Source organism: Echinops telfairi, unplaced genomic scaffold (genome assembly GCF_000313985.2).
Source record: "Echinops telfairi isolate 266 unplaced genomic scaffold, ASM31398v2 ScPeMD7_5592;HRSCAF=6446, whole genome shotgun sequence".
NCBI classification, from domain to species: domain Eukaryota; kingdom Metazoa; phylum Chordata; class Mammalia; order Afrosoricida; family Tenrecidae; genus Echinops; species Echinops telfairi.
In genome coordinates, this window is record NW_022109491.1 from 16,716,880 (window position 1) to 16,729,430 (window position 12,551).

The window sequence follows — 12,551 nt, forward strand, 5'->3', positions numbered from 1 at the left end:
AATCTAGCTCCTCTGTTTCAGGCTCTGTGAAAGCAGCCCTCTCCCACACTCTTGTGGACTAAGGAGCGGATTCCAAGGGCTGCCTGTCGCTAGGGGCGCTAGACTTAAGGGGGCGCTGAATTCACTGTGCATCCCCAAATCTGACTAAAATGTAACCAAACCAAACTAAGTCGTTACCATATATTTATCTGGATGTTCCCAGATGGGGCTCCCTGTCTAGGGTGTCATGAGTCTTCCAAGCGCAGCTATCGTCCATACTCTTAGCTTGGAAGCACATTTCAATTCTGAGAGAGTGCCTGTGTCATGCGGGGTAAGTATTGAACTGCTAACGGAAGGTTGGTGGTTCAAACCCACCCGCTGCCCTGCAGGACCAAGATGAGGCTGGTTGCTTCCTGAAGATCATGAGCCTCAGAAACCAGATATTGGGTAGCTAGCTGTGAGTGAGGATGCACTCGCTGGCAGGCAGCGACTTTGGTTTGGGTTTGTAGATGGTGAAACCGTTACACATTAGATTACTCAGCCAAAGGTCGCCTGCGTGCCCCATCCAGAGGGCTCTCAGAGGACAAGTCTGGCGACCTGATTCTGAAAGGTTAGCCTTGAAAACCCTAAAGAGCCCTTCACTTCTGGGCTCCTCCCCCCACCCCCCCAATCGACTCCACAGCCAATACACACATATATATAACCATTACCGTCTTACTTTTTCTTTCAGGAAAAGGTCACCACTTTTCTAGGAAGACTCCCGACAACGTCTAAGATTTCCTAACAAGTGATCCTTGGACAAAAGCAATCGGATCCAGCTGCCGATGAAGCCACAAGACGTTTAAGGAGCCACGTATAATTTTACTATCTCAGTTTCCTCATATTTTTCTATTTGTTATTTTAAATAAATAACTAAGTCCATCTTTTCTCCCCTGGTGATACTATATTAATGGGTGACCCCGCTGCCCAAGATGTGCAAATAACCTTGTCTGGTCCTGTTCTCCTGCCCTTGATATGTTTCTAGAACTCTGTCCTTCTAAGAACGGACACTCTCACACATTTTTCTTCTCTCTCCTCTGAAATTTCTCTTGCGGCAATGGGAGTCCGTGTGCCCTACAGGGAGGCAGTCATGTGTCCTGTTTAAAGGGAAAGGAAAGTGCCCTGGGAGCGGATAGTTTCACATCAAAGATAGCATCATACGTGGTGAGGTCACTTGCACATCACACTTATTACCCTGAGATGTCACTATGCAACCACAGTGCAGAGTTCATGGGGTGGAATGTCCCAAGGACAGGGTTTCTGCTGGAAATGAAAGAAACAGCGCCCTAACCCAAGGACTACACACAGCTACATGCTGCTGTTGTCAACCAATGGAATCACCACAAACAACTCGCCCTGAAAGGCACCCAAACTGAGCCAGGAGTGGGTTTGGTGGAGGGGAGGGGGGCGGGGAGGGACAAGATACTGTTTCAGTCAGTTCCAATAAGCCATTTGAAGAAATGCAATTTTCACTTAGTCATTCAATCAGTTTGGCTCTGACCGGTTCTTGGAAAAATGTTTAAAATGTGTATGCATCTTTAAGGACTTGGGTGAGTCTATTTCTTGGGTCAAATATTCTGGCTCTCCACCATCAGGCATGCTGATGGGCAGATTCCTCTAGCCGGCAGGGTTACCCCTCAGTTGTGATGTTTCTGTGTAGTCTGGGACTTGGACGAGGGAGGTGGAGTTCTGGAAGGTTCTGGTGGAATGGAGTCCCAGGAATTAGGTCAATTCGGTCCAAAGTGTCATTGCTACTCAGAAATAATGAGGAGACCTGGAGTGATCATTCACGCCCTTCTTTAGGGAAAAAGTTCTGTATTCAGGTCTAGAAAACATGAGAGCTGTAGGCTGGTTCAGCTCCCCTAGAAGGTTCTGTCAACGATTCAGTCTCTTGCTCTTCATTGTCTTCGGCAGACATGTAACGTAGTCCTGAGGTAATGAACCTGGAAGCAAAGCTCCAGCCCATGTTCATTATTGAATTCTGGACCATAGGTCTTGGCAAATAGTAAGGGATCACATTTTTTTTTCATCAGATCCCCAGTATTAGCAAGTCGCATTGCGTTCACTTAGTCACTCCTCAATAAAATGTGAAAAATCTTAAACTAACTGGGAAAAAACAACATAGAAATATAGGAAGGAAGGAAGGGGAGGGGGAGAGAGGATGAGAGGGAGGGAGGCAGAAAATGAAGGAGGGGATTCTGTTCTTTCCATCCAGCTAATCATTTCCAAGTCTGTTTCTTAATTATCCAGCGAATTCCTCATATATATTCCCATTGTGGGAGAGAACTGAATCGGAAGGAAAGTGTAAGAGAACTAATTAACATGCAATAATTAGTATTAGAGGAGAAAGGGGATTCTTTCTAGTCAGATGAAGCAGCAATAGATTAACAAAAAAGATCAAGTTTAATGGCCACAGTTTTTATGTGGAGTAAAGGGCTCAGACTGATTCCCAGAAGCTAAAATTCAAAAGTTCCTTAAGATGAATGGTCCTGTGAGACAGAGGTCAAATGCAGCAGGTGGTTACATGATGCAGAAGACAGTCAACAGTAGGCGGGAGGAAGAAGGGCCTGAGTTCAAAACGGTCGCTAGTATCAGAGTTGCGTGACTTTTGAGACAGTCATTTCTTATGAGAACCTCAGTGTTTCATCATAAAAGAGAGATGTGAAGACCAGCATTGCCATTCGTTTTTTTAATTCCCCTTTACTTTCCTCAGGTGAACCTCTTCTTGAGAACTTACCCTTTTCTTCCCCTTCATTCACCATTCTCTTTCTCCTCTTCTTCCTCTCTTCTTATATTTAATTGAAGACAAGCCTACTGGTCTTCAGTTGAAAAGTTCCACCCTTAGTCTCTTTAGTGGAATCATCTTATTCTGTTGAAAGCACGTCCTAGTACTAGGGTCAAAGTCTTGCATAAAATCTAAATTCTAATTGGATTTTTTTTTCAATCTTCTCAGACTCCCCCCCACCCCCAAATAATCTCTATGGGTTTTCTGTCACAGTTCTTTGCATACCAGGCAATTCCTGTGAGCCCATCTCTTTCTTATAGTATCTTATTCAATAAGGCTATTATTAATCAATAGGTTTAACCATATTCTGTTGCCCAACTGCTTCCACTACAGCTAGAATTCCATTAAGTATATTTCTGCATGGTAAGTTATTGCTAGCCTCACTCATATCAAATGTGTGACAACTGGATAACATTAATCAACCTCTCTCCAGCTTATATAACAACTTATTCATTGCCTACTGCCTACCACCTGCCGCTCCACCCTCTAGCCAAGACCATGTTTGGTGGTTGTTGATGTCGTTTCCATTTGGAGTGCCATTTTTCTTATCTGTCAGGAGAGCATTGTTCACGCCATATTAACTAACAGCACCCAGAGCACAGTATAAAATAACAAAAGTCTATTTCTTCTTCTTGCTACATGTACATCACAGGCTTTGAGAGGTACCTTGCTCTTTTTATTCATTTAGGTATTTAGAATTAATAGTGGAGTCACATCTCTCACCATCAGAGAGGGAAAGAAATCTCTGGAGGGAGTCCCACTGGCAAGAAACGGTGCTTGTCACCTTCTCTCAAGTACAAGTAGCCAACAAGTGTATCTTACGACATGTCCAGAAGGTGGGGAGACCAGGAATGCTTGTCAAACAACACAGTGTTTACCACCTAGATCCCTGAGCATGTAAGGTTTAGTGTGCGATAAAGAGCAGTGCAAATCCACAGTGGAAGATGCCCCTCTCATAATGGTGCTGACATGTCTGACTACTCACATAGAGGGTATAAAAGCTAGGCTCCTCGTTTTGAATTTATACAAAAATAAATCCTACAGAATTTAAATATATACAAGTGGGAAAAACAGCTTTAGAATAAAAGGTTTTTAAACACTTTGTTTCCCCCCAAAATTAGGTTAGGGAAGAAATTCTCAAGCCTAGATTGTTCAATCCAAAAGACCAATAATTATAAGAAAAAAATCTGTAAAAGAAAAGTTACCATAAAGACGTGCTACAAGGCTAAGAGTAGATACTTGCAAACCACTTATCTGAAAAAAGAGAGTAAAAATCAAAATCTGTGAGAAGCTCCAACAAATCAATGAGGGGAAAAAGGACAAAATGAAGTGTGTCAAAACCTACATGTTACTAAGTAAAGGAAATTGATATATTGCCTGAATTTTTGCCTTGTTCTCATATAAATTGAATATTCTAAAGGGGTTCCTAGAAATAAGCTAGAAATTATTTACTTGGATAAATGACCAACTCCAGTATTGAAAAATTAAATTTCACATTGATAGGTACAGTATTGGATAAAAAATTTAAAACATTTAAAGAAAAACATTTTTAGCGATGTGTATACAAGGTAGAATTAAACAAACATGTCCTACATCACAATAGTCTACCCAATGGAAATGATGGGTTTGAATATGTTACTTTAATCTGTACTGTCTGCATTTGATCGATAGAAAGGCAGATGGACAGATAGATAAATAGATTGCTAGATTGCTAAATAGACGTTGTCTATTGTCCAGTCCCTTGAAACTCATAGAGACTCTATGATCTAGAATAGAATTGTCCCGTAGGCTTCCCTGGGCTGTATTCTTGATGAGATCAGATTGCTAGATATTATCTCCATGGAGCCATGGGGTGAGGTTGAGCTGCCAACCTTTTAGTTAGCTATCGAGTGCTTGAATGTTGTGTGAGTGGAACCCTTTAGCTATAGATAGTTAGATAGATGATAGATAGATATACATACATAATACAAACACACACACAGATATCTAGATACAAAGCTTTATGAATACATATATAAATACATACATAATAGATCATTAAAGTATGTTCTGAAACAAATGGTGCGCAATATTGTTATCTGTTCAATATTGATAAGGACATAGGTGACTGTTAAGTAATTTTCTGTATGTTTTTATACATATGAATTGTTTGAAAAGAAAATGTAAACATTTAAAATTAAAAGGACCATATAGGTTATTACAAACATTTATCTAAGTTACCAGGGTATAGCAATGGTTAAGCATTTTCAAGCATTCACTAAAAGATCGGCAGTTTCAGTCTGGTGATCTGCTTCCATAGAGAATGCAGCACCTACACTAAAATTGGAATGATAAAAAGAATGTTAGCATGACCTTTGTACAAGGATGACAGACAAATTCATGAGGCATTCTGTCTTCTCACAAGAAGGAAGTAAATGCTCTGAGGTTGATTGTCGGATGACTTTTTGACTCTCATTAGTATGACTGAACCATGGAAATGTATGTGATGTGGAATATATCCCAATAAAACTTTAAAAAAAGAAAGAAAAGAAAACCAACCAGAGGGCAGACAACAGGAGCACCAATAAAACAAAAAATTAGAATTTTGTGTATACACAGTCTATCCACACAGTCATTTTATCAGATAAGCATCAGATATTTTGCACTTGAACATCAGGGAAGGCGTGTGTCAGGTTTCTATGCTATCTCCATATACATGCACTCTGTGTGTTGAGCAAACAACTCAGGAAGCTGGACTATAAGGAGAAGAAGGCAGCAGTACAATTGGTAGAATGATCATGAACCTGGGATATGCAGATGGCACCACCTTGCTTCCACAACCTGAAGGTGAGGAGGACTTTAGGAACTCACTGATGAAGGTCAAAGACTGCAATCTTCAGCATGGATTTCTACTCAATGGAAAGAAAACAAAACTCCTTAGAACTAGACCAAGAGACAACATCATGTGAAACTGAGACAAGATCGAAATTGTCGATGGTATCATTCTGCTTGGATCCATAATCAATGCCTTTGGAAGCAAGACTCAGCAAAATCAAACGACTTATTGCATTGGCAAAACGTGTTGCACAAGACCTCGTCAAAGGGTATAAGACCAAAGATGTTACTCTGAAGACTGGGCCCCCGTCTGGTGTTTTCGGTGGCATGTGAAAGCTGGATAGGGACTGAAGGAGACTGGAGGAGACGAATGCATGTGAATGACGGCGCTGGCAAGGACTATGGAACGTCCTGGACGGCCTAAAGAACCAACCCAACACATCCGTCTCGGAAGAGGGATAGGCAGACTGTTTCCTAGGAACAAAGATAGCAGGCTTTGTCTCACATACATTTCAGGAGGGACCAGACCCTGGAGAAGGGCATCATGCTTGGTAAACCAGAGGGCCAGGGAAAAAGAAGAAGATACCCAATGAGATGGATTGACACAGCGGCTCCCACAATGGGCTCAAACATAACAAGTGTGGGGTGATTCAGGAATAAGCAACATTTCATTGTATCGTACATAGGGTTGCTATGTGTTGGAACTGACTTAATGGTGCCTCACAGGCATGTTGTGTACATGTAAATTTATAAGTTCACAAATCTACACATGCACAGTATGTGTAGTTAAGTTTTACAGGCAGCAGGTTGCTTAGAGCTGACATAATGAATCTGGAGATTTAGAATTCCAAGGTTGGAATTCTAACGCAGTCCCACCAGGATAATGTTATATTCCCTTTCACCTCAGCCCTTTTCATAGCTTGCTTGGCCAACCACCACTGGAAAGAGCTCCAAGTGATCACATCCTCATGTCACAGCATTTCAAACGTGATCAGCAGAAATCCTCTTACAGTTCACTGGCCAAAACTGAGTCATATGGCAGACCTATTCCTGCAAAGGGGAACAAGTCTTTGGTATTTGATTTTGACAAATCTCTGGTCCACCTCTTAGGCCTGATGGAACAAAACTATAGTTCTGTTACCACAAATAGATAGAAACTGCCAATGAAGAGCAACCAAAAATAGTTTACCAAGTATTCATATACACCAGGCAATTCTCTACCCAGTTGACATGTACAGTTAGTTGATTCTCATAACAACTCCATGAGGTGCATCTCTCTATTTAAGGACAGAAGAAATCAAAGCTTACTGTGTTAGTCCAGGTAGACTAGAGAAACAAATCCATAGGCATTCACTTGGGTACAAGAAAGAGCTTTATATACAAGAGCAATTGAATATTGAGAAAACATCCCAGCCCAGTCCAGATCAAGTCCATAAGTCCGATATTAACCCATATGTCCGATACTAATCTATAAAGTCCTCTTCAGACACATGAAACACATGCAATGATGCTGAATGCAGGACGATCACAGACCAGTGGGTAGAAGGCCTTATGGATTCAGTGGTGGTGGAAGCAGCTCAGTGCTAGCAGGGGTCTCCACGTGGTTCCTCCAGCTCCCAGAGCACGGGCTCTATCAGCATAGCGCGATGTGTCTTGTCAGTAGAGCGTCTCTCAGGGAGTGAGTTGAGAGAATGTCTCCAGCCTCCAGGGAGGAGTACTGGAGTTTTATGAATCCTCAGGAGAAGGCCATGCCCACCCAGAGGTCTCACTGGCTATCACCTGATTGACTGGCTGGACTCCACCCCTACACCCTACACTCTTAATCCTCAAAATGACACTAGATTATGTAACCACCACATTTACTTACTGCTCTTCCGTTGATTTTAACTCATAGCAACCCTCTGGCCTCAGTAAAACGGTTCCTGTAGGGTTTCTGAGACTATAAATCTTGCTGGGAGCAGATAGTCTCATCTTTCTCCTATAAAACAGCTGGTGGGTTTGAACCACCAAACTTGTGGGTAGCAGTTCAACAGTGAACATGGCACCATTAGGCTCCATAACTAAAGTTTACAGAGGCTAATGTGCCATAGGCAGGAAGTTGCAGAGTAACGATTTGAACCCTGTTTGCTCTGGCACTCACTGTGCATTATTAAATAGAGCCCTGCTGGTACATGTGGATAAGCATTGGACTGCTAGCCCAAGGTGGGCAGTTCAAGTACACCCACTGCTCCAAGGGAGAAAGCAGACGCCCAGTGCTCCAGCCTCAAAAAGAAAAAAAAGATGGAATTTTTTTTCAAAGCTATTTAATTTTTTTTCTTTCTCACAAAACAACATCACCTTCAAAGTACTCTCCATGACATTCAATACTGCCATTCAGGAGCTTCCTAGAAACAGTTTTCAGACTCATCTGTATGGATGGCTGACAGCACCTCCCTCGCTTTTTTCTTCACCTCTTCGAGGTCATCAAATTGCTGTCCTTTCATGTCCCACATCACAGGGAACAAGATCAAGTGAGTAAAGTGCATGGGGCCAGAGCAGCATGCTGTTTTTTGCCCAAAACTGGCACACTGAGACGGGCCTGAGCCAGTGCATGGTTGTGGTGGCCAAACTCATCCCCCTTCGGCCACAAATCAGGCTTCTTTTGGTCGCACACTGTTACGCAATCTTTTCAGAACCTCTAAATAGAAAGCTTGATTAACAGTCTGACCTGGTGGAGCGAACTCCAAATGCGCTACCCGCTCACATCACAAAAACAAATGAGCCTTGCCTTGATCTGTGATTTCTCTTGACGTGCTTTTGTTTGGTGAGGTGATGATGACATCTTCTACTGGCTTGATTGACGCTTGCTTTCAGGGTTGTAAGAATAGCACATCTTGTCACCAGTAATGATGTTGAGGGAAAAAAAGGCTAGGTTGCTTCGGAGCTGTTCTCTCAAAGCATAGCATGTTTCCACTCAACACTTTTTCCCTAGTCAGTCAGAACCCAGGGCACAAATTTCACCAGGAGCCTTCCCATTGCCAAATCTTCCATTAAAATTTGCTGAACCAAGCTCCAAGATAGTCCAGGCAGCTTCCCTGTCTCTTCAATGGTTCATTGTGGACCTACAAGCACAAGCGTATGGATTTTGTTTGCATTTTCATCCGTTCAGAAAATTGCTGGATGACCAGTCTGAGGTTTGTCATCAATCCACATTTCACCTTTTGTGAAATGAGAAAACTACTCATACACTTGAGTTTTTCCCATTGGGCTGTCCTAGTAAGCTGTGTTTGACATCACAATAGTTTCGGTGACATTTTTCCTGAGCAGGAAACAAAATTTCATAGCTGTACACTGTACACTGTACACTGCTCTCTTAAATTGGCCATCCGAAAAAACAAGGTTTGAGCGGAACCTCTTTGGGCGTTGCCACTGGGTGCACAGGGAGCATTGAATTGCTCGATGCTCTCTTGCAGGAAACATGCATACTACCAAAGCTCTGTCCAGTGGAGCTTTTTCCAGGGTTTTGGGGGGTACTCCACGTACATCTTAGTTTCCTGATCATCTCTTTCTCTAACCACAGTCGTGAAAAATGTACTATCCCACTCTGTTGCTCATTGACTATAACTGGCAGTATTAAACACTGAGGTAGTACGTGATAGTAACATTGGCTGTGATAGTTAAGGTTAATGTGTCAACTTGGCTGGGTCAAGATTCTCAGTAGTTTAATAGCTACATACTGATGTAATTTGGCTGTCATGGGATGATAAATCTTGGCAGTCCTATGAAGAATAGTCATCCTCCACTTTGTGGTCTGATGTGATCATCTTCAGTTTTTTGCATAACACTCATTTTCTATTTTTGCATAAACGACCTGGAATCTCATCATGTTGATAAGGTAGGTGTATGAAATGACCTAGCTTTTCTAAAATGTCAACATAATTAAGAAGGTTTCCTTTGGAAAACAGAAGAGCATATTCTAGGCCAAGGATGGCCTGTCCTATTCGACTTTGGCATTATAATTATTTCTCTAGCAATGACACCCAAATATATCTTACTTCCTCACGAGGGAAAGACCAGAAGATTGAACTTTTCACAAATACTGTTCACACGCAACCTACCTTGGTACATACTCTCTGAATCCTGGCCTAGTAAATCTGAATCCTGGCCTAGTAAAATCAAGACATGTGCTTTTATTTTGCTCGCTTGTTCTCTCGAAGGGGTTTTAAACCTTTGAAAGTAATGTTTTCATCTGAATTTGCTGCTTTGAACTCTTTCTGCACCCTGGTTACAGACACCAAGAAGACTTTTATTATCTCTTTACTTTCAAAACTCTTTGTATTCAGAGTTATCCTGATGACAGTACTCTCTGTAATGGGCTTTTCCTTGGCCCACTCCCACTTCTCGTGAACAGAGGGGCAGGCATGCGTTTCAATGTGCCAGCCTCTGCCCTTTGAGGTGTCATTCAACCCAGAAGGTACCCCTGGCAACTATCTGTTTGCTTGCCCCATGCTGTTTTCTTCTCCCTTCCATTGGTTGTTGTGAGTTGCTGTTAAGTCAAATGTGGCTCATGGCAACCCCTAGCACAACAGAACAAAACATCACCTGTTTCTGTGCCATCTTCGGGATGGCTGATAATTTTAATTCGATTGGGTGATCACTGCACCGATCTATTTCCTTCAAGGTGGGCCATGCCGTCACGGGCCTTTTTTGAAATTTATCAAACATGATGAACTTTTGCAGCAAACAATTTTTCCTGATGTCCAAAGTAAGCAAGTGTATACCTGATGAAATATTGTGTGATCCATAGCCTTTTCAGTGCCTCATTTTTAGAAGGTGCCAGCCTTTCTTCTTAGCCTTCCTACGGCTAGAAGCATCAATGAAACTTGTCTGCCAGGAGTCACTCTGACGGTAATGGAAATACTGGGGGTGCAGCTTCCAGCATCATAGTAACAAGCAAGCCAACATAACAACAAACTGACTGACAGGAGGCAGGTCCCCTCTACAGTCGTACCAAGTTCCACTAACTGTTTAACGATCTGTGTGTCACTGGCTGTTTTCAACTTGAATCAAGGCAGTCTGTTTCATGAAGCTTCTGATTTTTGTTTTTATACTTGGTGGGTTGTTTTTTTCTTCTTCCTTCAGCTAAACACTTTAAATACATATGAACAGATGGAAATGTTTTTAAATACAGCTGCAAGTTTTCCCTCACAGGCACACATCCACACATTCTGGTAAACTAGTTGGGTGACCTGGTTAACCCCAAAAAGTATCTGGCAGCCATTTTCCAACCCATCCAGAGCTCAGATGATGAGAGAAGGGACTGCTTCACATGCACATCATTTTCTCTCTCTTTAAAATGGAGCATCTGGGCAAAGCCATCCTGTAGGATCCTCTCATGCCAGCCCACTGGAAAGTTTCTTCCAACCACTGTCCATAAAGCCTATGCAGCCACACTGGAGATGGCAGCCGGCCGGTTCGTGGCCACTGAGGCTAAACCTCTTTGTAATTCTTGTTTCCAAATATTGTCCTCAGCGCTTGTGAGGTGGGACTAGACACATCACCCCCCCCAAAGCAACAGCAGCACTCTGATTTACTTTACAATTCCTTTTGATGAGCGGCCTAGTGTTTCAGCTAAAACTAAAGAGTGTTTGAATGAGGCAGCTGACTGCGGAGGATTTTATATTTCAGCATGCTCCAGGAAAAAATAAAAGAAATTCTTTCCTGGAAGAAAAGGGGAGGTGGGGGTAAGGAAGGCAAACAAGTCGAGAGAATCCCAATATCCTGAGTTTTTTGGAAAGAATGGCATCCTTACAAAAACTACACACACACACAGACACTCCTCCTCCAGGAAAGCTGTGCTGATGATGTTTTTAAAAAATACTTGTTTAGTGATTGGGAACTCACCACCTTTTTTTTCCTTCCCCTGTAGAAGGCCCAACTCAACAAATGTAAATGCAGGACACTTCTGCTTGCTCAGTGGAGCCAGACAAACACCCCCAAATGAGTGCATGAAGAACAGGAACCACTGAACCTTCTGGTCCACAGTTTCAAGTTTTCCAGGGCCTGTTTGCTTTGGCCAGCCTCCGCCATTCCTTTCCCTCTTTTTTCAGAAGTGTGAAATGGGTTGGTTGCTGGTATTTGTTCTGTGGTCTCTGCTAGCTCTTCCATCTGTATAAACTCAGCTCTGCCAGCCAAGCAGTTGAGCAGCGCTCTTTCTTCAGCTGACTAGGAGGGATGCGGAGGCCCGATTAAGTGGTCCTTTGAAGGCTTGCAACTGTGTAAACCTGGCCCTTGGATGTAGAGTGGAAGGCTTAGCTGGACTGGACTTCTTGGGTTCCCAGTGGCTGATCCTCTGTCCAGTTCTAATAGTGAAACAGGATGAAGACATACGTGTCTCCCGGAGAGAGGGGGAATGGTGGAGGTGTCTATAATGTATCTGCAATCCTAAACAGCTTGAAGATTGAGCATCAGATCTAAGGATTTAATTCCATTTTTAGGAAGAGATTGTTTTGGAGATGAAGAAAGCAAAGGTAAATCTGCATTTGCCTTGATTTCCCACTTTTCTTCCACCTATGTGTCTCCGAGTTGACCATCTTCAACCAGATTCTGTCCTTCAAGGAGCAAAGGTTAGCCGTATGCCAAAGTCTTTATTTCTATGCTCAAGGCAACAACTTAGCCCCACTAATCAACACGTTTTCAATAGTTGAGGTTACACAGAAAAAATAGTAAGTGTAATTTGACCCTTTCTTACACTTCTAATGGGATAGTGAAATGGTACAACTGTGGTATGATTTGTCCTCAAACTTTTAAAAAGAGAAATCCCATATGACCCGGAAATCCCTCTACTTGGCATATATCTGAGAGAAATTAGAACCAGGACATTAATAGATATATGTACAGCCATATCCATTGGAGCATTCTTCACAAAATCAAAAAAGGTTGAAACAACCAAAAT

At 42.4% G+C, this 12,551-nt stretch overlaps 1 non-coding gene across 1 annotated transcript; it reads left to right on the top strand.

The window, feature by feature from the left end:
- The first annotated feature begins 5,090 nt into the window (after positions 1-5,090).
- On the top strand, positions 5,091-5,202 carry LOC115871353. Its single transcript, XR_004047233.1, has one exon. It is a non-coding gene; the product is annotated as a U6 spliceosomal RNA (small nuclear RNA).
- The last annotated feature ends 7,349 nt before the right edge of the window (positions 5,203-12,551 follow it).